We start from the raw sequence: 25,626 nt of genomic DNA, 5'->3' as shown, positions 1-25,626 counted from the left end.
ATATGAATTAGAGGAGCCGCGACTCACTGAGCTTAATCCTTTCTGTCGGCAAAAACAATGAGTGTGAAATCACACCGTGGAAGGATGTCTTCAGGCAGAGTTAAATCGTGTTATAGTCCCACATGCTCACGGGAGGATTTGAATGTGTGTCTGTGTGCGACAGCGTGTGTGTCTATGGCAGAAGATCATATTTAATGTCTTAATTAAGGGGGATTTATGTAAATGAGGGAATTCTATTCCAGTTCCCTGTCAGGCTGTTTTTCTTTTAATCCATTCCAGGGATGTGCACAGAGATTTCAGGGCGTTTCCCGAAAGAAGAAAAGGGATAAATTAGTGTGAACTCGCAGAGATAAGAGTTAATTGAATTAAAGTGGCACCCTGGGCAAAACCTGCTCCAATATGATGACGTGCTTTGTGCGACTAAATTCATTGTTGGTGCCGTCAGCTTCACACATATCTTAGACCTTTATTCCACTGAGGAGACATTTTGGCTTCTGTTGTGCAGATATTCCTTCTTTTTCTTTATGTAAAACTAGAATGGAGAACATGTTGTCAGCCTGCTGTCAGGTGTTGATGAGAGGCATGCTGGGAAATGTAGTAATTGACCAATTCAAGTTTGGATTAAAGGATAATTCCTGCGAGCCCTCCGTGTTTGAAATGGAGCAGTACCAGTGGCGATCATGGGGGGGCAGTGTAGCCAATAGTTGAAGCGACAGAATGAAGAGATTTTTACAAAGAATTTATCGTGTTGAGTTTTATCGTGTCATAGACCACAGCAGTGTCTTCAGAGGAATGTTATTGTAACCTGCTCCTCCTCCGTCACCATGTTGGTCAGAAACTCTCAACTCGGAGCTGCCCTCTAGTGGACGAATTAGCAACCGGGACGTACGTGGTCAGTGATGGTTACATGGTTCCAAAAGAACTTATCTCTGTTTATATGTAAAAGCAGCATTTATTAGCTTTAAGGGAAAGATGGAGCGACAATCCTTCATTATTCGCTTGTTCAAAGTATCTGTATCAGCATTAATGATATAATAACATACATTTTACACACTGAGCAGTGCAGGAAAGATGTGCATTCATCTTCTTTACAATAAAGTTTACTGTTAAACTGTGAAATGTAAATCCTCACGTACATTTCTTTACCATAAGGTTTTGATAAAGACCAAATACTCATTGCCAGTTTTTATTTTTACTTTTACTGTCAGTATCTGACAGTTTTTACTCCCGTGTATCAGTATCACACTTCTTCGTATCCTTTTTTATTTTGCCTGAAACGTGAGCTCAGCTCAGAGACGTCTCTGTGAGACTGACCTCAGATCTTCTCTTATCCGCTCTCCACCTCTTCTCACACACCGTGTTGTTTCAGGAGCTGCTGGTTGTTTGAATGACTCCAGTCGGGAGGTGAGGACTCACACTCTAACGTTTCAGCGCTGCACACGCTCACACAACACACACTGTTCGCAGCAGACTTCAATATTGACCGTCTGCAGGGGGCCCGTTTGTTTTGGACCACAGTTCACAGACTCCTCTCCCAGTCAAACCAGCAGAAGTGAAGTAAAACTGGAGCTGGAGATAAAGCGAGAGCTCCATTCATGTTCCTGGAAACAGATTCTGCTGTTTTTAGACTAAAGTTTCTCCACAACTTTCACATTTTTCCTCCACATTATTAATTCTTGCAGCATAAGAGTGTTTCCCCCGTCCAGCTACAACATTCATGACTGCTGAAACACGTGCACCTTTTTAATGGACCACCAGAGGCCACTGCATTTCTGTCACTCTGTGAACCTCTCACAGTTTGAACAGGGACTGCTGTTTCCTTTTAAACGCACACAGCTTGAAGTAAAGGCTGCAACAACTTAGATTTGTCCAATAAGAGTTTGTGTTTTAATTCCAAAAAGAAAAGTGAAGACATGTTTAAACAAAATGGAAACTTGACTTTCTTCTTTTAAGTCCTGAAACCTCCATCGGAGAATTAATTATGTTTAAAATGATCCATAGTCTTTGCATTTTAGGAGCAGAATCTCTCACTTTGACCTCAGAGAGATGTTTGTATCAACAGCTCTACAGAGAGAGTCCAGTCTGTAAAGTCCCCTTTGCTTTTGTCTTCTTGTGAGAGGTTCCTGTCTCTCTGGGGACTTAAGTCCTCTTCTCACAGGGTGAGACATCCAGATTCTGTGAGTCTAATCCTGTCACTTTTTATTTTGTGTACTTTGGATTTGGAGCTGTCCTGGCCTGTCTCCTGTCCCCCCTGACCTGCAGGATTATGGAAGCAAGCCCCCCCCCCCCCCCTTACATTCAGTTACTAAATATTGAGGAAATAAAAATCTAATTTTAACTCCCATGTAATCAAATGAATGGCACATCTCAGACTTTAGAAAAGAAGCCACGGGCCTCACGTTTAATATTGGTTGTCACTGACAGCAGGTTGAGTGTCCAGGAAGCTTAAGGTAAGGATAAGGAGTTAGATGTGTTTGTGTGTGTGTGTGTCTGTGTGTGTGTTTGTTTGTTTGTATCCTGGCTACCATCCCACATGTTTGCTGAATCAGCTTAATCTCAGGTGATGTCTCTCAGGAGGAAATCTCTGGGGTTTTACCCGGCAACTGTAAATGTTCACATGTTTGTGTTTTGTCTGAGGGATGATCAAGGTCAGTATTTAAGTAGAGAGATAGAGGGTGTGTGTGTGTGTGTGTGTGTGTGTGTGTGTGTGTGTGTGTGTGTGTGTGTAACCATCTCTGTAATTGCCAGTAAGTGGCTTACCGGTGTCTCCGCGCTGTTCCTTCTGATAAGGCTGAGTTCTGTCGACCACTTGTCGTAGGACTGATAAGAAGAACACTCCTCTGTCTCCTCGATGCAGAAAACAAAACATTCTATTTGTGCAGGGAAATATATGAAATATGCATTTTGTATGTCACCAGTTTTGGGCTAACTTCATGTGATATATTACCACAACATCAAGAATATCAGTTATTTGACCAGAATTCTATTCAACATGTGTCTGACCGTGCACCGATCACTAAGATAATAATTATTGATGTGATTTCACTTGAAATACGTTTTCATATCTCAGGTGCAATTCAAAAACCAAAGCACAACTTTCTGGAGGTTTTCATGAAGCCAAAAGCTGTTATATGTGTTTCATATGTTAAGTGTTGCTTTACACTTGTGTTGGTGGAGACCCAACCAGAGCTAAAGTCGAATGAAACTCACTTTCATCCAGTGAACACAAACAAACAAAGGAATCTGAATGTTTCTCCTTCTTTCTGGATGTAAGTTTGGTTCAGGAGGACGAGACTTCTAAATACCGTCCATTCAACAAGCACATCCTGATTCCCACTGAAAGCCTTACATCAGGTGACCCTGTGTTGTTTGATAGAGCGTCACAAGTTCTTGTTGAAGCTTCTTTAAAGTTCTGCCGTCGCCCTCATCGACACCGACTCTGTAGCTGCTCTGTGGCCTCAGAGTCACAGGCGTCTGAAGCCCAGATGTGCCGTGTGGGAGAGAAGCTGCTGCAGCCTCTAATAAAAAGATCCGTCTTTTATCTCAGTGTGGGACGGCTCTGCTGTGTCGCTGGTGCCAAGTCCTGTTTGGTGTGAGACGCCCAGAGACCTCCTGTTGCCTCGCTCTGTGGCGGCAGCTCGACATGTCAGAGCCTGGAAATGAAAACCAGTGAGCTGTTGAGATGCTGGTCACGGGAGGATAAGTCGAGAAGCTTGATGAGCTGTATTTACACAAAGGTGAATAGAAATGGATGCACTAGATGTGTTGTTCACCTTGTTTCACGACTTTACTGTCAAATCAGGATTCCACATGTCTCTTCTCTCATCATCCAGATTCACTCCATCAGTGTGTCAGTGCTTCTGTCTCAGTTTAAACTGATGTTTGACTCATTCTCCACGATTTAATCTCTTTCTCGAGTCTGCACACAATCTCTCTCACCTCCAGTAAATGTCACATTTTGTGTTGTCATTCTTTAGCTGCTCCATCTTTCTCTCAGCGCCGCTCTTTCCTGAGTCTTTGCTGGTGGTCCCTCGAACCCCCCGGGAGTCCACCCCACACCCCCCGTCTGTTTACCCAGCAGCCCACTCTCTCCCAAACACGGCCGCGCTGCCTTTAAATCAACAGGTAACACGATGAAAGGTCGCGTCCACGATTTATTTGCACTCTGCCGCTCCGAGTGTTGACTCGTTGTGTTGCTTGTTGTTTTTGTTGGCACCGCGGTCTGGAACCAGAACCACCACGAGGGGCCGTCATTCACTAGAGGCCAAGCAAAGCACTGCCCTGTGTTTTATAGCAGGACTAAGTAATTTAGAATAGACCCAGTTCACTAAACACTCTTTAATTGATTATGTTTTCTTCTCCAGGAGAATGTTGAGTGCCTCGGTTTATTCATCCCGACTGTGCACGTGACCCTCGGTGTCCTCCTGCCTGTCTCTTGTCTCTTCTGTGCCTCGTCCCCCCTCAGGTCTATTTATACACCTTGTTATCCGGAGCTTTCCTGGCAGGAGTTGCTGAGTGGTGCCAGCCCAGGAAAGAATGCCCGTCCTGGGCCTCCACAGAGGACACGGCCCTCGGCCCCTGGAGGAATCACTCAATGCCACTCGGGCGTCCGTAGTTGGTCATGTGAGCGGCCGAGCTGCTCAGGCTGATTCAATACGATGGAGTCAACGTCAAACTGCTGGAAAAACTATAGAAGTCATTGCAGACGACTAGAGTTATTGTTCTATTACATGAGCGTGTAAGACAAAGTTCACGAGACCTGGTCAATCGTGATTTGTCCTCAACTGACAGTGTTAAGGAAATCTTTTTAGTAACAGTGTAAAGAGCTAGAGATGTTAAAACTGAACACGAAAGCGTGACCTCGGAGAATTTTCTATTTATTGCTGTAAAAATATTAATCAGTTGATAGAAAACTAATCAATTTTTTTTTATCCTGGATCAGAATGTGGACTTTATTTCCGGACCATAAGTGACAAATATTATTTTATTCCAGCTTCTGCAATGTGAACATATTTTGCTAAGATGAAGTTAGGTTGGGAAATTCAAGGTTTTGGTTAAATTCTGTTCTGACATTTTATCGACCAAACATTTAATCAAAAAAGTGATGAACAGATTGATCCATAGTGAAAAATAGATTTTGATTGTAACACAGTTCTTTATCAGAGGCTTTTCCACATGGACAGGATAAACAATCTCAGCTGGAACAATGGAATTCAATATAAATATTGTCAAAGTTCCCAAAGTGAAACCAAGTCATTTTGATCTCTCTGTGGCTGCAGTGTAGGTCATAGAACTGCCTCCTCCATGTTAGCAGATGGGAAATGGACCGGACTAAAATATCTGCTTTGAAGAAATCTTTTCTTAAAGATGGTTTCTGTCATTTTAGGAAGTTCTCATCACACTGATGTATCGTCAACTGTTCAAGTTTCTGATAAGTTTGGTTTTAATTTGTTATCTGATGTTATAAACTGAGAGAAACATCTCGATTGAAAGCTGAGACTGATCGACTTCAGAAGCTAAAGATGGCAGCGTGCATATTTTGGATTAATTTCACAGTAGGAGGAAGTGGAGCTGGTCGCCCATCTTTATTTAAAGTCGATGGTACGTTCACAGCAGCTCACACACTCGGGTCTGAGGAGAAGAACCCACGCGGATGGAAACCTACTTAGAGAAGAAGTGGGTTAAGACTTCCCTCACACGGCTGGAAGTCGGTAAGCAGGTCGGGCTGAGAGCAGCGAGGCTGTCACTGACCCGCCGGAGAGAGGAGCCGGCTAATTGGAGGAGACGCAGGAGAAGGAGGACGAGGGTGTTGAGCAGCAGATGTTTTGCTACAAGGTTCAAATGGAAAAATATCCCAAGTGGAACCGAAGTTGTGACGCTGGTTGATTCCTTTATGTGGCTTCCCTCCCTCCCACCTCCCAGCCTTCCATTAGAGGTTTCAGGAGATGTCGCCTGGAAATTAGGATTCTATTTTGCGTCATGGGCTCAATATATAACTAAGTGTGTCTCTGCTCTTGCAGCATATGAGGACTTTAACTTTGCTTGTGTGAGACTTTACACTTTGTGTGTGTCGCCTCTTACTCGCACACACAACCTTCACCGTGTCAGATGCACAGAGCAGCTGCTGAAGAGCGACAGTTCCCTCGTGGAGGAGGAATAAAACAAAATGTTAATGAAGTAGTAATCGACTTTCAACAAAAAGGAAAAAGACTTTGAATAATGCTTAGAACGATAACAACCTCCGAGCAGCTTGAGGCTCTTCTTCAGGTGATTTGTTTTCTGGCTCAGGAATTATATGTGAGAGAAAGTGACAAGAGCTGAATCTGCTGCTGAGGTGAAATCTGTGTCTATATTCCCATATTCATGCACGTGCATGATGGCAGGATATCGTGCAAGGGGCGGATGGATCATCGTGTTTTTGAATTTGATGTTGAGGAAGGAGACTGAATGATAGTTTCCCTTTATTATTCTGAAGAGGCTATTTGATTTGCTGTGTTAGTCAACGACAAAATAACACATTTCAGACATTTAATATGAAAAATGATGAACACAGGACAAATACACAAAGACATCATCACTATATAAAACACTAAAAGTCTCCTCGTCCTCCTTAAAGTGTCGTGGATCCACAGCTTGTGTTGTCAGTCGCTGATGTGACCAATGATCCTAAGTGTTCGATTTGGCCTCCCCCCCGATGGGAGGAGACACACGTGGGAGAAGAGGATGTTGCGTCTTCTCCACCGTTTCATTTCCATGACACAGGAACCAGGACTCAGGAGGAACATTGAAGAAAAGGAAAATGTTCATTTTCAAGTGAAGCGAGCAAAGCAGCTGGCAGGTGTTTGGGCGGGGGGGACAACCCTACCCTGTGGAAACTCATGCACTGTGCCGTGTACATGTACTACATGGGAATACACTGACTAGTATCTGATTTGAGATGGAACCAGTGTAATGAGAAGAAAGTAAAGGGAACATACACAGAAAAATACCTAAATATCGTTAAACACATTCTAGTGATTGCTCCAGGCTGGGTTGAATTATCTGTAGTTGTTGTTATTATCATTTATGGTATTATAATAACATCGATGCACAATTCTCATTTCTTAACTAGTGAGAAGAGATTGAATGAAAACATGTTTATAAATATGGATTTCAGGTTTTATCAAGTTCTATGAAATATTTCCCATTTAAATCATATGTTCCTGATCCTCTCTGTTGAAACATCCACAATGAAATTCCAGTTTCTATTGAACGTGACCTTGATTCTTCCCTCCTACGATAACTTGACTGTAGCACAGAGGTGGCAGATCAGAGGTGAAAGGTCCTCATACTAAATAATCCCCCTATTGATAACTATATAGTACATGAATACATTTGTGAGTACTGTACGAGGAGGAATCCTTCACACCGGCTTTAAATATTTCAGAAAAATACAGTTCTCTTGGATTCCGTCTCCAAAAACAAAATATTTTTTTTTACATGTGGGTCCCTGTAGTTCTCACGAGCAGGAACCATCTAAAAGTTGACATGAAATATATTTTATTTTAAGTCTCTCGTCTTTTATGTGAGTGGAACACGACTGTTCTGTTGCTGCAGTAAATCAACTCACCCATTCTAGTCACTTCAGTTTCCTCATAAGTCTTGTGAAAGGTCGAGAACGAAAATAGAACCTCGTGTTTATATTTGATCGTTTTCCTCTCTGCGGTGCTCAGAACACACTCACGTAATGTAAGAGTCAAATAATATTATCCTTAATTTTGCTCAGGACCCCACTGTGGGATCCTCGGTGGTCCGGGAACCCTCCGCTTGGCAGCTGCTGCTTCACCTCCGACCACAACACGACCGCCACGTGCGTCACTCTGCCTCTAATGAAAACACGACACCCACTCGTTCCTCTTCTCGCTGCCATGTGTGTGTCTGTGTGTGTGTGTGTGTAAGTGTGTGTGTCACTGCTTTCTGTGTTTGTGAGGAGAATAAAACTTAACGAGAGTCCAAACCCTGTCTGTGCTTGTAGGTGTTTAAATTCTCACCCACGGGGATAAAACATAAACCTATATGTGTAGATTGATATTCCTGTGATCCACAATCACTGTAATAAACTTCATATTTCAGTGTGGTCGCACAAGAAGAAGTGTCCCTATGAATGAACAGAGAATAAAACAGAAGATTTCTCACGATTACACACGATCCAGTTGAGCCCTTGATTTTCCATAAAAGGCTTCAAAGAATTACAGTTTCATTAAGCCCCCCCCCCCCTCCCCCCAGTCACAATTTAGTTTTTACATCTCACCTCATTAGGGCCACTTCCCCGTACACTTAGAAATATGAGCGTGGTTAATATGGAAATCTGCAGGTGTAGTTGAAAGAGAAGAGAAGACTTGTTTTACAGTTTCTTTATATACGTTAGAGTATATATATATAATTATGTTTCCACTGCTGTCGTCACAGTGCAGAAGCATCTGTGCAGATTTATGAGAAGTTTGATTCCAGCAAGTTTAAACATGTTTAACTGTAGTAATCTCACCGCTGCTTGCAGAATCTGAATTATTTTTATTGCCACGTATATTTGCATATATTGGAAATTGCCATGGCGTGGTTGGTGCACTGTACATAAACACAAAACAACAAAACAACAATATATACAGTGCGTGTTACAGTTTTGTAGAAAGACTGTTAGGACTCTGAGCAGTTCCTGTGTGTTGCTGCCACACTGAGCTCCTTAATGAGCACACATAGCTCCGCCTCCTCTTTCCATCGCTTTCCAGCCGGTTCCATCAATATGCTGCATGTCGCCATGGAAACAGCAGACAAAGGGTGTGTGCGTGAGGTTGTGTGCCTCCAGCAGCGGTATGTGTGTTTGCATTGTGGCTCCTGAGCAGGTGTCCCTTTCAGTGTGAAACGTGCACGTTCTCCGGCCTTGGGGTTTTCATTGGGTGAGGCTGTGAACATGGAGGAGACATCAGACGTCACCAGGCAGCTTTGATTCTCCTGGTGGACGTTTCTCAAGAAGCTGGAGACTCGTCTTCACACGGCCGACGATGTTTGGAGACACATGTCGAGTCATCGGGTTTTGTGGAAGGAAGGTTTCATATCCACTGTGCTGTTAGTTTGAAGACACGATGTAAACAAGTCATTATTTTGCTCTCGCAGCTTTAAGCGCACACGCCTCCGAACGACTCGGATCTAAAATCATCCTCTGCACATTTCTAGATTATTATTATTCCGATCACTGCTCGTGCTTTTACCCTCATTACTCTACATAAGTATCTTCTGCAGAAAGCAGCGTGTGAGCTGCCTTCTCCATGTGCAGCGCAAATTAATCTCTCATCGTTCTCTGCACAGTGTTCCATGAGTTGAGGCTTTGGCTTGAGGATCCTGAATTTACTAGAAAAACAATTAACAAACAATACAAATGTGCAGTTTTATAAATTAGAATTGTCGTGTATCTGACGAGGGTTAACAGTCAGTAGCTAACATGAATCCATTTTTATGTACAGATTATTATAATGCTATCTAAACACTGGCTTTGTAAATCAGTTATTTCTCATAGAGACATTTCACATCAAAACCACTTTTTCTTTTATGATTTGCAGTGAAATATTGAAAACAATCTACAGTTTATTCCATGAATTACTAAATCTAAGTAAATAAATCCATAAACATACCAAAGTTTAGCATCTGAAATGAACATCCCAGTCGGTTTAATGTGAGAAAATATGTTTGATATTAAGGTATATTCAGAGTCTCATGCTTAGAGACGTGTTTCATGTCTATTGATATACATTATATACATTCATATTCCTCTGGTGTGGGTTCACATTCACAGACTGGTGGTGCTCTTACTTCTATTGGTTCCCTCTTCTGGTCCAACAGTCTCTCTGAGGGACAGTCCAATCAGCCTGAGGACACAATGACCCTCGTCCCTGACATGAAGCTCAGAGCCCACAGGGAGCAAGAGGAACGACCTCATCACACGCCGTTAAAAAGAGATTACAAGAGGAAGGGACAGAGAAACTGGAGGAGGTGAAGACGTCGATGATCATCTCTCATCTCTTTCGTTGCCTGATTGGAAAGACGAGCATGTGACTCTTTAACCCCCCCTCCCCCTCCCTCCTCAGAGCCTCCTGCAGACTGAGTCCAGAGTGTGATGGAGATGCATACAGATGAACTGTGTTATGTTCACTGGTCTCCATGTTGATCACAATAATCAGCCCGTTATATCTCCATGAGCCCCGGCTGGAGAGAGAGATCTCAGATCGGATTTGAGTCACGCCTCTCAGCTGCCTTGATCGCTGCCCCCCCCCCCCCTCCCCCCCTCCCCCTGTGGAATCGAGGCGACATCTTCATCAGAGAATTAGATTAGCTCAGTTCAAACAGGATCAGTGTAATTCAATTTCTATCAGAGACTCCGGTTTAATTTCAATCATGTTTGTGGTCATGGGAGCAGATTGTACATGGATGCTAATAAGTGGGAAAGTTCTTTAAGGACATTACAGAGAACGTCAGGAGAATTCCCCTGAACTGTGCACCAGAAGATTCACTGTATCTCGACTCATATCTACACAAAGTCTGATTGGATCTGGGCGTCACCACAGGTCTCACAAACAGTCCATTCCAAGCAGCCATGTTCTGCACTAATAGGATTAAACACACAAACCTGACGGCGGTAGGGACACAATGCTCTGCCCTCATCCTCTGACAGTTTCACACAGCAGCTACAGTGAAACCTCTCAATTAGGAACAGAGCTACCTGTGCTGTGAGCGGCGGTTTACTCAGACTTTTACTCTTCTGAGCATCTTAAGGATTTCTCTCCAACAAGCGGTTCCTCTCTGGGGGACAGAGTGAAGTGAAGGCAGCTATGGAAGCAGTGGAGAGCATTCAGTTAGCCTCCTCTGGTTTGCATCTCTCTCCGTCAGCTCTTAGTGTGTCCTGCGTGGCTCTCATAGGCTGGAGAGTCGGGTGGAGCTGTGCCAGCTGAGCAGAGGTGGTGCTGGGCTGCAGCCAGCCACAGACTGGGACCGGTTCCAGAGGCAGCCATCAGACCTGCTTCCGTCTGTATGGAAACCTGCTGCTGAGCCTCGGCCTCCACTTAACTCCTGAAGAGGATCCACCCCCCCCCCCCCCACTCTTAATATACAGAGCATTCTAGTTCTCTCAACTTATTCCTCTATATTGAATGAAAACAGTCGTCTTCCAGTAGTTGTGCACTACTTCCTGCAACAAAGATGTGAACATTGTGTGAATCCACACCTTCACACACATGAGTGAAGTGTCTGAAATCTGAAAATAGTCACTAAGGTGTGATTCTTTAATAAAGCAAGGGGGGGGGGGGGATTGAATCAATCGATATTAAATTCTTACCAAAGGAGGAGGTCGTGCATTGGTTGGTTCGTTTGTCAGCAGAAACTAATGAACATACTTCTGTGAAATGAAATCTTTGCTTCAGAGGAACTGACCCCAGAACGTGACCTTTACCAGCAGATCACCACTTCAGGTTGAAATCCTCTCCAATAACCCGTCGTCCACTGAGCCGTCGATATCAGTCACAGACCATCGAGGTGCAGATTAAAACCCTAATTCAACTTCTCTGTGCACGTCTGAGGTCGTTCCACCTTCCTCCTCGGGGTCGTATGAAATCCAGGGCTCAGCAGTAAGAGGGGGGGGGGGGGGGGGGGGTCACGGTGAAGTCACTCTCCCTTGGCTTCAGGGCAGAGGCAGAGCGATGACCCTTCTCCAGGCTCACAGTAATATCCTGGGGTTTCCAGAGGGTTGGGACGGACCAATGACAGAGCAGCATCTAAGTGAAGCCATCTTTACTTTATGAGGCAATATACAGTATATACCTGTGATGGCTTGTTCCCATAGACGGGAGAGGGAACTGGGATTATCTCCTGTCGCTTTGTGTTTCCTGTGAGCGGGTGGCCGCTGCCCCGAGGGGCCGTGTCAGTAATAACTCTCATAACCACCGTGCTCCAGTGGAGCCTTCATATAAACACAGTGAACAGCTGAGTGTGGTCAGTTGACCGGTCAGTTAATTGCAAAGTACAGTTTGACCACATTGGAGCTGAGCTGACATTCATTCTTCCGCCTTCTCCTCACACTTAATCCCATTTGGGGTCGTGGAAGGTGGGACTGGAGCCCGTCCCAGTCAGCGCTGGGCGACGGGCAGGGAAACAACCACCAGGACAGGTTGCCAGTCCATCTCATGGCCTTGAGTTGACACGGGGGGGCCCAGTATGAAACCAGTGTGGCTTTTTCCCAAACCCACAGTTTCCAGGTTTTGAATACAGAGCTGACGAGATGATTCCACTGTTTCCTTCAAGCTGTTTTCAAACAGGAACTCTGGAAAAGGTCTGGAAAATGAATGCTGTGTGTTAGTTCTCTTTTTACACCAAGATATTTGTATTCTATGTATTTGCATCCATCACGTTTTAAGCCCCATTTCCATGGTAAAAAAAAACACGTAGACATTTGGGTTTTGTCTGCGTTGGGGAAGGATTTAAATGGCGCACACCCCCGGGTCACACGACTTCGCAGTAGACACAGGTTTTAATCGACTCTGGCTCCGATAGAATGGAAATATGACACCTGGGTGAACGTGTTAATTTGGCAAGACGGCGAGGTGAGAGACGGGATGCATCATGGGAAAAGAAACTGAAGGTGCAAACTCTTTCTGGCAATGAGAGAGACGTCCATTGCTTTCCCATTAGCTTTTTGGACATTTCACCACAAGGCTTTCCCCCACATTGGCTGAAAAATCTGCTTTTCACTTGTAATAATCTCGACCTCCTCACAGATCCTGACATGTCGAGCAGTGAGGATGGTGAGTCATCTATCGGGAGAAGCTGAAGGGCGGAGCTCCTTCCCTCTCTCCCATCGAGCCCTGCAGGAACACTTTCCTCCTCTCCAGTGAAACCAATTATTCTCGACAGCGCCGCTCGACAAGGAGAAGAGCGTGAGCGAGGGAGGGCGAGAGAGAAAGAGAGAGAGAGAGACAGAGAGAGAGAGAGAAAAAGAGAGAGAGAGAGAGAGAGCGTGCCCCCGGCTTCCCCTCCGATGAATGAACCAATCTATTAGCGAGCCATGTGATTTACCCGAGTCTCGAGATAGGGAAATGTTATTGTCCAAATAAATTCATTCAAGCTGCACAGAAGCAACCGGCTCCTCTACGGCTTCATTTAGAGTCGCTGCACGCTCCTCCGCTTTCTGAAGAGCGGCCTCGGGGCCACTAGCAGACCTCAGATCAGGCGTTTAACAGCGAGCAGCTCCTTTCGCTGTTTCAACCAAACCGTTGCAGTGCTCGTCAAAAGTTTTGCTTCATTTAACAAACTCTGCTCTGACATCGGAGGTCGTGATTCAGGTCCAGCCACTGAAACACCTGATATCAGTCAGTGAAGAGTGGAGGTTTTTAAACTTTGGAAAAAGGAACAAACCACAATCGTTCCCTGTGTGTCCTCAGAGCAGAGTTTGTTGTTTAGTTGTTGATTGGAACGTTTATTGTGTAGGGAAACAAATTAAATGTTAACATGATACGCTTAGAAACACAAACATAGACATTCTGCTTCGGCACTGAACAGTTTGCAGAGAGTCGGAGTGCAACGGAGGGTATTTGTGCTGGAATCCTCTGGGGGGGGGGGGGGGGGGGGCTGTCTGTCACTCTCAGCATCACAAGAAACGATTCAGCCACCAAACATGCTTACCTCCTCGTATCCATGTTTAACACAATGCAGGACGGGCCTGTATGTGTCTGTGTGTGTCTTTACTAAGCTGCTGCTGTGAAATTAGGTTGCAGTGGTTATGGGATAAAGAAGGAGATGAGTTCAAATAAAGCATCTCATGGAGGCATTTTCCAAGGTTTGTGTGTATGTGTGTGTGCGTGTGTGTGTGTGTGTGCAGGCTTGTGTTGTTGTCTTGGTGCATGCATGTGAGTGTGTGTTGGCCGGGGAAGGAGCTGCCAGCGACACTGATGTGATCTGACATGGTGGAGGCTTGTAACGGGGCCTCTGTGGCTTCCAGTGCCGTGCAGATCCATGCCCCCTCTTCCTCCTCCTCCTCCTCCTCCTCCTCCTCCTCCTCTTCCTTGTTTCCTCGCCTCACTCCCTCCCTCCACTTCTCTGTCCTCTCCTCCTCTCCCTTGCAGCATCCCTCACTCCTGCTCTATCCTCTCTCTCTCTCCCTCTGTTTGTTTAGGCACTTTGCTTCTCAACTGTCTTGCGGGATCATTTCGTGACTATTTAGGACGAGTGTGTTCATCGGGTCAGGCATCTGTGTGTGTTTTTCTCTCTAATTCTCCTCTCTCTCTCTCTCTCTCTCTCTCTCTCTCTCTCTCTCCTCCACGTCTCTTCCTGTTGCGATGATCCCCCCCGCTGTCAGCTGGTGTGACCGCTGAGCGGTGATGAGAAGGTTCAGGCTCGGCCTCTTTATCTACCGCAGTCTCTTCACCGCTGAGTGGCTCCGCCAGCGGTGAAGGCGAAGCGAGGACCTCCACCATCAGATAGTGAAACAGCAGCACACACATTTCACTGAGCCTCTTTGTAAACCTTGCACACAACAATTTAACTCCTCCATGATACAATCCAGTGAGGATTTCCTGTCAAGGGGCAGTTCGGTTGATTTTACACACGTCATTGTACGGGGGCGTGTTCGTTTGATATCAACTGTAATAGAAGCTTTAAAGGTCCAGTGTGTAGATTTAATAAAATGTGTGTTTCATCTAAATTCTACTAATTGTTGTTTTCTCTACCCTAGAATGGGAACTTTATATTTAAATACTTTATATTTAAATAATTCATATTTACATCAGGAGGGGTCCTCTCTATGGAGTCAGCCATGTTTTTTTTTACAGGAGCCCAGACTGGACAAACTAAACCTTTATGTTTGAGGGGTGTTCAGCTGCAACAGGACACTTCACCACTAGATGTCACTAAACTCTACACCCTGAACCTTTAAACGTGACTTAATCTGCTCATATTCAGGTTTCAAATTTGAATCAGTGTTATTATATGAAATGGTTTACTAATGTTCAGAAAACATATTTTCCTCATATGGTTGCTGCAGCTCCTCTTTTCAGCCTCTGTCTCGAACACTTGGTTTTACCTCCTGTCTCTTAAAGACCCTCCTTCTCATAAAGACCAGTCTGCTCTGATTGGCCGGTCTGAAACGCTCTGTTGTGATTGGTCAACTGCCTCTAGCATGTGAGGGAAATGTCGGCCTCTTTTCTAGCTTTACCTCTTTTATTAGGGGACGTGTCACTTTTATTTAAACCCCAAAACACTATTTAACACTCAGAGGTCAGGGATCATCCTTCCAGCAGCTGGTAGAAAAACAACTCTGGTGAAGTGATGGTACAAACACTGTCCCTTCACAATAAAAGTGTACGTCTGTTAGGTTTTATTGTTTGTCTGATGTAAGGCGTCCATCTAAGTTTTGTTTTTTTATCCTCTTCCATATTATGAAGTGTCACGTCAGGTGTTGGAGTTTTCAGGAACATTCCAGATCAATTTAAAACGTATGATTATGAGACATTAACTAAAGTACAACCAGTTTTCCACTGCAGCAGAAGGTCGAGGTGAGGACTCTGAAGGATGTGGCTGTTTATCATAGTTGAAATTGTGAGTCAGAGGATCCTGAATATTTTGAACTGGATAAGAAACATAAAGTCACAACAAATCCACCTTCGCTGCGCTGATGTTGATCTTTTGTTTTGTAAATTGTCCTCAAGTAGATGCAAGGCTGAGATGTTGCAGCAGCACAACACCCCCCCCCCCCCCCCCCCCCCGTGCATGTTTTCAGATGAACACACAGGATCGTGTTTCAATTAAAGATCAGCTCAGAGGTGAGGGATCATCCTTCCAGCAGCTGCTAGAGAAATAACTTACACATCACGAATATATTACGTTATAAATACACATATAGGCTTTGACCTGGCTGCTGATTAACTGAAACATCAAGCTTGAGAACAAGGTGAATTCTCTCTGTGGGGTTTTATTCAGGCCTCTGAGTGATAAACGCTGGAAAACCTTGAACACACGTTCCAACCTTCTGCATTCCCTGAATGCTCCACATTCACCTTCAGCAGCTGAATGTTTTATGGCGTCAGAACAGGAAGAAAAGTCTTTGCCGCTCCGCAGCCTTCAGGCCTGTTCGCTCTCTTGCCCCTTGTTGTCATCACAAGGATAAACACGGCGATCCTTTGTGTTTTTTTTTTCTCTCTCCCCCGTGCGTTCGATGCCGTATCTGCGGCTGCACGTTTGGCTCCGGGGGTTGGCACGAGCACTCGGCACCAAACAGGATTAACTGGCAGCGCAGAGTGGGCGAGGTGGAGCGGGCGGCCTCCTGACCCAGCACGCTGTCGGAGGCAGACCCACACTCGCTAAGCTCTTTAAAGGATTGCTCACCGATAAAGAGAGCACACCTCTCTGAGCTGATCTCCAGATTGCTACTGTCAGAAACAGGAGAGGTGCTTTTAAAGTGGCATCTGCTGAGAGGTGCCCCGGGGCTGAGTCTCTGCTGCTTCAGGTTGAATGGAGTCAAGGACGATGTCAGGAGGATTTGAATGTGAATGACGCCGGGGCTGATTGTAAATTATTCAGGTTTAAATTACATTTTTTATAATCTTGTTTTGCAAATTAATAAAAGTGTATTTGAATTGAATTGAGTGGTGGGCGGACGTTTGGAGCTTTCTGCAGCTAAACACATTACAAAAATTAATATTTTAAGCTGACATATGCAGATAAACAAATAATGGTAGATATCCAGTGCTTATTTATGTATAATAATGTATTATTGCCTCTGCAGGATGTTGTGTTGTTTTCACTGCTATTTGACTGTTTATCTTCCTGTTAGCAGGATTATGCAAAAAATACTGAATCAATTTTCTTGCAAATACTTTTATTTGAGAGTTATGAAATATATATATATATATATATAAGACCCCGGAGATGAACCATCTCAGTTCGAAGGGGCCCTTTAACACAAATATACAGAGAAATGAAAAAACAGCATAACAGATTTGCATTAATACTCTCACACATACACAAAAAGCTCAAATCCACTCCCACACCCTGCACCACGGTGTCAAATGCACACAACGATACAAAGCTCTTCACACACATTCAGTGCAGCTCATCTTCCTCAGGGTCAGAAAGCTATTTTACAAGCAGCACCAAATGAGCGTGGGAGTGTTTTCTCTCATAAATCCTGAGCAATATCAACATCATCATCAGGCTTTTACTGCACAGTAACATTTATATTTCCTCAGGGATCTGGTTAGAAAATAAGGATTCGTTCCTTGTAGCATCTGTTGCAGCCTCGTCTGATCTGCACCAGAGTGAAAACAAGAGTGAGATGAACTTTAAACGAAGAAACCTTTGCCCACAATTTCTCTCTCAGCGTGAGAAGTGCACGTTCAAGCTGTTGTGGCCGTTTTCCTCCGTGTGGCGAGGACGGCGAGGACTTATTTTTGGTTTTATTGTGGGCAGGATTTCCACGCCACTCCATCCTTAGAGTTCTACTATCGCCAAACGCTGCTGTGTGTGCTCGTCAGTTTCCATCTGACGCCTCCACAAACTCCACCCACACACACAAAGCAACATGTGCACGCACTTCACACACACAATCTAAATTCTATCCATAAACAACGCTCTGCTTCCACGCTGCTGCTCTTTGTTTCACTCACCAGCTCTTGGTGTTGCCGTCTATTAGAAACATCCCCGGCCAACCTCCGCCAAATTAGGAGCTTTAACTGTGATTCCATTTCGTGGTTTGTAGTTCGGTGTGTTTCCTTTTCCCCAAGCTGTTTTGGCTTTGAACATTTAAAGATCCTGGTGGTTTCAAACTTTTAAGGTTTTCTACTTTTCCCTGTTGAACCTTTGAGTTTCCATCAAAGTCTCTCGGGCAGGAAATGAGGCCTCGGGTTGGATTTCCTCTGTAACCGATTTGTTTACAACTCGTGTTTGTTGTTTGTGTTGGTGCTAATTTCCTGTGTGGTTCCTTCCAGGAGAACCCGACGCCCGACCTGTTCTCCTTCACCGTCAATCTCGAGCCCCCCCCCCCCTTGTTAAAACAGGTGTGTGAGCACTTCACATCGAGTTTGAATTCACCGGCAGTAAAAGCAGCTTTTATTGGTTTGACATCATCGTGCAAACGGCGGTACTTATCGAGTGGAAGCTGGGAGTAAGTGGGGCTGAGCTGGGTGGGCAGCACTTGGCAGCAGGTCTCAAGCCCCCCCCCTGCCCCCTGCAGGCACAAGCTGGCTGTAAACATGACGAGTGGTTCCCCCAACGAGTCCTGCTGGTCCAGTGGTTCCCCCAACTGGTCCTGCAGCTTCTCGGGTTCTGCCTCTTTCCTGTCGAGCGACGGGTACAAACAGAAGAGTGTAAACATCTTGTCCTCTTTCTTTCCTTCTATAGTTGAAAGAAAATGACGCCTCCAAAGCTGTTAAGTGTGCGAATCTGCACCATCAGGCATTCCTCCTGGTTTCTGCAGGTCTTTTCTTTTTACGTGTTTCAGTGGTTTTATTACCTGCATCATTAAAAGGTTTAACAGAGGCATGGGAACACCAGTCGATAAAAGTCTCTCAGGGTTTTTTAAATTTCCGTGATATCTCGTGATGGAAGATAAAACACGTGCTTCAAAATCTAACTGTTTGGAAATAATATGCATGTTATTTCTGCGTATTAATAATGTTCTCTTTCCTCTTCCCTCCTGCTTCCCTTCTTCCTCCCTGTGTGTGATGCTGTGACCTTCCCCTCACAGGTAAGAGGAGCTTTTCTTTTTTTTTACTTGTGTCCCATGTTGTTTCTCCGGCGCTGCGCTGGTTTTAGATTCAGCTGAGTGGGAGATTCTGCCAAACGCTGGGTCTCTCGACAGAAGCTCACACGTGTTCACCAGATGTAGAGTTTGAGACTAATCCTCAAATGTGTGTTTGTGTGCACACACACACACACACACACAACGATGCACCCATCTGTGTTTGTCAGCACGTGTGTGGAAGTAGAGCAAAGTCGTTAGAAAGTGAGAAGGAGCAGTGAGTAAACAGTAGAGTAAAACGTGTGCAGTTTATTTTATATCAGAGGGAAACAACACAATGTTTTGGTGCCGAGTTTGAGAACTTAAATCAATTTTAAAAAGGTCGTGTTGTGGAGGCAGGTGATGCAAACATGGTGGTAAATTGGAAAAAGCTAATATTCTTGCAACATAAATAATTTTACTGATAGTTGAAGACAAGTTAGAGCAGGGGTGTCCAAACTACGGCCCGCGGGCCATCTGCGGCCCGCCATCCATTTTAAATTGGCCCGCCTCAAAGAAAACCTAACAATTTAGTAGCACTTAAATGGCACTCACTTGTAGCACTTTGTAGTTTTGCTCTATTTTTGAAGAAATTGTACTTTCTTGATTATTGTTGTTCTGGGTCTGTATCCTCGGGTACTCTTGAATGAACTTATTATAAGTCGCTTTGGATAAAAGCGTCAGCTAAATGAAATGTAATGTAATGGACTATGGCCCACTGTATTGTACTTCTCAGTTTAGACACTAGGTGGCGCCCAACTCGCCAGCTGTCCCTCAGAACTCCGCCACGCCCCCCCACCCTGAGTTATGTGTTTGAGGCGCACTGTCAACAGTCCACTCCAGGGAAGGGGGGCGTGGCGGCGTTAGTATTTTTTTCTGTATGTGGCCCTCGGGATAAAAAGTTTGGACACCCCTGAGTTGGAGTAATTCAGTTCAAGTTCAGGTCAGTTATAATCACTCAGTCAGTGCCTCTGGTTTATAATATTATTTTTAAAGTTTTGTCAGGTTCAGGCACGTAGCCGTTCTCAGGGAGCTCGGTCAGGAGAAGCCGACCTCCTCACCGTGGACTCTCTCGTGTGCCGATAGTTTCGCTGACAGACAAGAGTTGTAACTTACACAGCTGCTAGATCTGTGAGTTGTTTTTTAAGACGTAAACAAAATGTCTGTACCTGTAGCTCCTCTTGGGACGACGGTCTGAAAAAGCTCAGAAGTTGAATTGTTATTGTTCATGTGAAGCTAGCTGTTGAGGCCTCTGGTCCGGTGGAGCAGGAATGTTCCCGTGTTTCAGAGTTTGCATGTTCTCTCCGTGTCTCCCCCGGCTTCCTACCACCAAACACATGCATGGATTTGAACCTGGTTGTTCGTCTCTGTAAAGCTGTTTTCAGACATGCATTCAAATCTGGAGCATCTCCGGCCGTTCTCTGGAGGACCTGTGTGAGGATGTAGATGTCAGAGTTGGAGGCTCCAGACTTTTTCTCGTGGTTTGGAGGAGATCCTCTACAGGATTCACCACGAGTGAGTTTCTAACACGGGGGCCAACGCAAAAAAATGAAAAAGATGAATATGAAATGAAAAAACAACTCAGATGTGCTGTAAACAAAAAGACAAACTCTCCTCCTGCCTCCATCCTGAAGGTTTCTGCTTTGTTCATGTGTGGAAGACAAACTCCAAAGAAAGTCTGGAGCCCAAAAGGTCGGTTTTAAGTGTTTGAAGTGTGTTCATGTAGTTTCTTTTATGAATTATTATAAAGTAACCTGCTGATCATGCAGAAGGAAAGTGAGAGCTTCCTGCTGCGGTTCTGTTTCTACAGGCTCGAGCCCACAGGCGACAAGTGTTTGATATTAGACAGATTGTTGGTGGAGCGTCCCTGGAAGTTTTACTGCCCCTTTAAACCGGCTCAGCTCACATTATGTGTTGGCTCCGTGTCCAGTGTCCTGCGTTTCATTTGATTCAGCAGCAACTGAATCTGATCCAAGTCACCTGGAACAGATCAGAACTACCTGACTGCAGGGCGAGCGAGCGGAGAGAGAGAGATAACCGAGGAGAACTGAACCAATCTGATGTGGGAGAGTTTTAAATATAGTGATTGTTGGAAATGATTCTCAGCGTCTTTCAGTTTCTCAGAAGACCGATTCATTCGTCTTCTAATTCTTACAAACTGACCTCAGTACCGTGAGCATCAAGCATTCAGCCTCATTGAACTTTCACTTTTCCTCGTAATGCAACCTTAAGCACGGAGCGTTCTTCCTCCTGCAGGGCTGAGGAACGATACCACATGGACATAATGAGTCTGGAGCCGATGAATAATGCATCGGAACAAACATCCACCTCCAAAACTTTGTTGCTGCTGAATCCGATTTGCTTTTTTTTACCCCTGAAATCCACTAATCCGTGATCTGTGCTCCCGCTCGGTGCAGCTTCCTGCAGCCGACCCGACCTCTGCTCTGAGGAGAGAGAATGTTTAGGTCTCTGAGATACATTGAAATCTCTGTTTAGTTCTTAGTATGGATTCAATGTTTGTATTTATTCTCTGTGGTTTATTTTATCTGGTGGTTAAAATACATTTTTGGTCGCTTGCAGAAACAAACACTCTGGTTGATGATGCTCTGTTGGATTCTCTGTTTCCTTCCTGGACGTTAAACGACCGGGCTGCGTTTTGGATCAAATGCTCGTCTGATATGTTTTTCTCTCGCTTCATATTCTTCACTCCTGCGTCCGAGCTGCCGCGCTAATGAGCCGCTAATCGTGTAAATGAGCTGTGGGCGGAGTCGCTGTAGACTCGATAATGAGCCTCGTTTTCTCGAGGAGAAATATGTCAGAAAACAAAAAAAATCTGTATTTTGTTTGAGCGTGAAATTCCATCCTGGGAGCCTCCTAATCACCTTCCTGTCTCCGTGTAATGCCAGAGAACTGAGAACTGAGAAGTTGGACTCGAAGCCTCGAAGGGCAGATGTTCAAGGTCAAGAGCCGGTGACCTTGTGTTTCTCTCTCAGTCAGCTTCAGAATGATTTAAACCTTTTTTTAATCCTTGTATGACTTTAATCTGATTATAATTTTGATGTCAACGTCCAGTTTGCTTTAGCAAGTAACATCGATCTGATGAAAAACAAAAAGCTAGGGCCAGTAAGTAGGTCAAACGGTAAATTGAGTAAAAGTATATTTACATCAATTGGCTTTTATGCACAATTAACTAAATTTCATTAAAAAACACGTACCTCCCAACAGTACCCTTAAATCTGATCGAACTACACCAAGTTGAAGTACAATTGTGTATTTTCTTTATTGATATCTTCACATTATTCCCTCGGAACTTGGTGAAGTAAATAAGTAAAATAAAGAAAGTTCCTCAATCTGCCCTTGTGTCCTGATCCGCACCAGAATAGAATCTGTTCTTTCTCTGCCCATTTCCTCTCCTTTCCTTTAGGTGTCGTGGAATCTGTGGAGTAGCTTTTGTGTAATTTTGCTCACAAACACACAAAAACAAACCAACCGAACAAACAGGTTCTCCAGTTTGTGTTTCTCTGTGATAGTAAGAGCCTCATTCAGATCCTGTCTCTCCCTGATCTGTCTCGTCTTCATGTCCATGCTTTTTTTAATGAATGTGATGTTTGTTGCGGTGGTTTTTTTCGATCCAGGTCAGTTACAGAAAACAAACATTTCTCCTCCTCCATCTTTTCTTGTTCTCTCTCTCTCTCCCGTCTGTGATTTATTCAACCCCTCCTGATTCCATCCTTCTCCCTCTCCCTCCGTTTCTCCCTCTTAACCCGGGTCTGCCCTCGACCGCCTCCCTGTCCTGTCCCATTCTGAAAAGAGAAAGAAATCACTAAGTGCTTTTGTGTCACAGCAGTTGGGGGGTAATTGCTATTTAAGCCTCCGGGCTCACATTACACCAACCTGGTTTATTCCAGCTCTTTGTACGTGATGCAATTTTTTTTAATCTCACCCATATTGATTTTTCCTCCGTTAAGAAACAGACTCAGATACAGTTGTGTTTCCACCTTCTGCTCGGTTGGGGGCTGGTGATTTGAATATTTAGGCCATTCCCAGTCGTCCCAGTGGGATGTCTTCTGAGCACTGGAGGCGTAAAGGAGGTCAACTCAGCTAATATTGACCCATCGTCGTAAAAAATATATAATTTGGGGCATTTTGAAACATCAGCGCGGCTCCGAGGCTCAATTTGTTTGCTCTCAGACGTTTTGGTGTCCTCTGCTTCACCCCCTCGCTCCTTCATGAAATATTCACTGCCGTCGCCTTGTTGAGTCAGAGGAGCTGGAACACGGCTTCATGTCTGAAGGAGGTGGAAATAGAAAAGGATTTCTAGAAGCTAAAGATGTCGTGCGGTTGATTCCGACATGACGGGAAACGTCCGACACGATGTGTTCACGTGTGATTCTACCTCCAGTTACTGGGGATTCATTATTAAGCTGTTAAATCTTGATTAGTGATGGTTAATTATTCAGATTCCTGTTAGAAAAGAGTGAGGGAGGCAATTTATTTTGTTTCTGCTTTGCTTTATTCACAGTGACAGACACACACACACACACACAGACACACACACTGCAGGCATGTAGCCGCACTGACTTCTCCCCAGTTTCCTTATCTGTCACCTCAGTTCACTGCAGCGAGGCGGTTGTTTGGGTGCTGCTGTCTCCTCTGTCTCGCTTTTACTCCATGTCTGACTCTCTGTGTGTGTGTATGTGAGTGTGTGTAGTGTTGTGTGTTTGAGTGTCCTCTTGGGTTTTGCCTCCTGTCCACGCCTCACGGGTTGTGTTGTGTTTTTTGCGTGCATGTAGATCTGCAGGTGCTCTTCCAAAGACCACTCGGAGTTTTCAACCTTGAGAAAAGAACTTTGTTGGAAATTGTCGAACATTCAAAGGTTCATTGTGTTTTCATGTGTCAGCATGTTGCTGTGATGGTTTGATAACGGGCTCGAGAATAAGGCCTCAAGTAAATGATGATCCTCAGGATTGTGTACGTGTGACTGTCACAAGCAAAGACAATAAATAAGAAGTCCCATCTGCTAACATGGAGGAGGCAGGGTTATGACAGTAATTTTGTGTTTTTGTGTGTTTTTTTTAGCCACTTTCTGATCGAATGGACTTTTTGAATTCAACTGAATGACTTGATGAGCTGAATATTATTTGCTGTGTGTCTGTGTGTGTGTGAATGTGTGTGTGCGTGTGTTTGTGTGTGTGTTTGTGTGCACTCACAATGATGACCAGTGTAAGTGACTTTTGATGACAGGAAAGTGACAGGAAGCCCCCCCCCCCGCTGCCCCAGAGACCCATTTAGATCACTCACACACATACACACACACACATGTGCCACAGCTGGAGCTGGGCATGAGCACAAACACACACAGCGGGATCCAAACCAACACACACACACCCACACATACACACACACACTCTCTCTCTTCATGTTTCCTGAGCAAACAGACCTTGTGTCTCCTCCTCCCACTCGTTATCCGAGGCTGCCTTGTGTTGAATATGTAGTAGGTGTGTTACTGTTGTCGTTTGTTTGTGTGTGTTGGTCCTGACAGTGTGTGTTGCGTCACCCAGCGTCACTTGAGCCATGCCAGAGCTCATGAACTCAGCTCCTCTCCCCCTGTGAACCAGCCTCACAGCACTGCCACAGCTCATCACTGTACCTGGCTTGTACATATGTATGTGTGTGTTTGTGTGTGGTTGTGTGTTTGTATGGAGATGTGTGCAGGTCAAGTTGTAGATCATGTCCTGTTCTGTCGTGGTGGAAATGTCAGACCATTGCTCCAGTTTGCACAGCTCCTGTCAGCGGCTTGTTCTGCTCCGCTAACTCTGCTAATGAAAACCATCAGCAAAGGAATTAGGTGTGTGTGTGTGTTTGTGTGTGTGTGTGTGTGTGTGTGTGTGTGTGTGTAGTTTAATTCCATTTACGATGCATATATACTGAAATCTGGCAGTAACACTGTTGGAAGGAGTCGGATCAAGTGTTTTAATACATATACGTTTCATTTAATTCTCATTTTGACCAATTGAATATTAAAAAAGAATCACAAATCACAATTTCAAGCCACAAAATGTAATAACTGCTGCCGTGATGATTGTGTTTGTCGTATTGTGCGACTCTGTGCAGTGTAGGGATTGTTCACTCCCGTCCACTTCCCACTCGTTTATTAATAAATGTGATACGTCGGCGTCTCTGCTACTTCATATAATATCTGTTGACATTAATCTCCCTCCACAGAACTCAGAGCTCCCCCCCCCCCCCGCCTGCCCCACACGACTGTTTGTTATCCTGAAGATGAAATACAGTATAAATACACAGCCGAGTGGAGCAGTGGGTGTCCCACTTATTACTGTCAATACCACACGTTTACAGGCAAAGCAGCTCTATTATTAGCGGCTCTGGATTGTCATCAGGTGGCTTCAAACGCCGCCGGTGCAGAAATCACACACGACAGCACGTTGTGTGTCTTTCTCCTCCGGCTGTGTGAAGTGCTGCGTTGTGATCTTTGTGCGACACGTTCACCGTCACAGAGGGGGGGGCGAGGGAAATCATGAAAGTTTCCCTTGTTATGCTGAAATCTGTTTGTTTGTTTTTCTCCCATTTTCTAAATGACAGAGTGACGCACGAGGTCAGAGGTCAGGAGTTGTTGTGTTCTCCTGCGTCCTGATGTGTTTTAGATGTCAGGATACGTGTGTGTGTTTTTTTGTTGCGCTTTTCTCTCACAACCAGTTACAACGTGGTCAGTTGTTTGTGACACGATGGACAATCTGGGACCTGTAGTTAGTCGTCATCATCAGGGGAATGTCCACAACTGTAAATAATAAGAATCAGAAGGGTGATGCATAACC

Source organism: Pleuronectes platessa, chromosome 1, assembly GCF_947347685.1.
Source record: "Pleuronectes platessa chromosome 1, fPlePla1.1, whole genome shotgun sequence".
NCBI classification, from domain to species: domain Eukaryota; kingdom Metazoa; phylum Chordata; class Actinopteri; order Pleuronectiformes; family Pleuronectidae; genus Pleuronectes; species Pleuronectes platessa.
Note: the sequence above shows the minus strand (reverse complement) of the source record.